Here is a 550-nt window from a genome sequence, read left to right as displayed (position 1 = left end):
ACCCATGATAGAGAATTTAGTCACTCAGTTCCATTTTTACTTCTCATAGTTTACTACGGAAGCAGAGAATATGCCTTATTAAAGAAATGGTAATTTTCTTTTGTAAAACATGTTGATAGCTGTTGAAAAAATGAATTGAAAGAAATCACCTTCTTAGACATTTTTAACCACTTATTTAGATGGTATTAAAGTATACAAAATAATGTATTTGGATCTATTTCAAGGTTTAGGGAAATGCACTCCTATTATATATCTATAGTAGAGCAATTTTTCTCTGCAAGGTTAGTCCTAGGAGATTGAGATCCCTTTAACACAGAAAAAAAATGAAAGGATGCATCCACAGGTTGCCATGGTTTCAGTTGAGCGAAGAAATGAAACTGGAAGGTCACCAATAAGTTTTGAGCATATTATTTTTTACAAAAAGAAATCATATCAATGTAGTGTAAAATCCTAATGAGATTTAGAACAATACAGGCACTTTGAAAATTACAAAACCATTAGTCAATACCATATTAAGCTGATTTATTACCCTCCAGTGCCACAGCCTTTT

Source organism: Leopardus geoffroyi, chromosome X (genome assembly GCF_018350155.1).
Source record: "Leopardus geoffroyi isolate Oge1 chromosome X, O.geoffroyi_Oge1_pat1.0, whole genome shotgun sequence".
In the NCBI taxonomy this organism is placed as follows: domain Eukaryota; kingdom Metazoa; phylum Chordata; class Mammalia; order Carnivora; family Felidae; genus Leopardus; species Leopardus geoffroyi.
Note: the sequence above shows the minus strand (reverse complement) of the source record.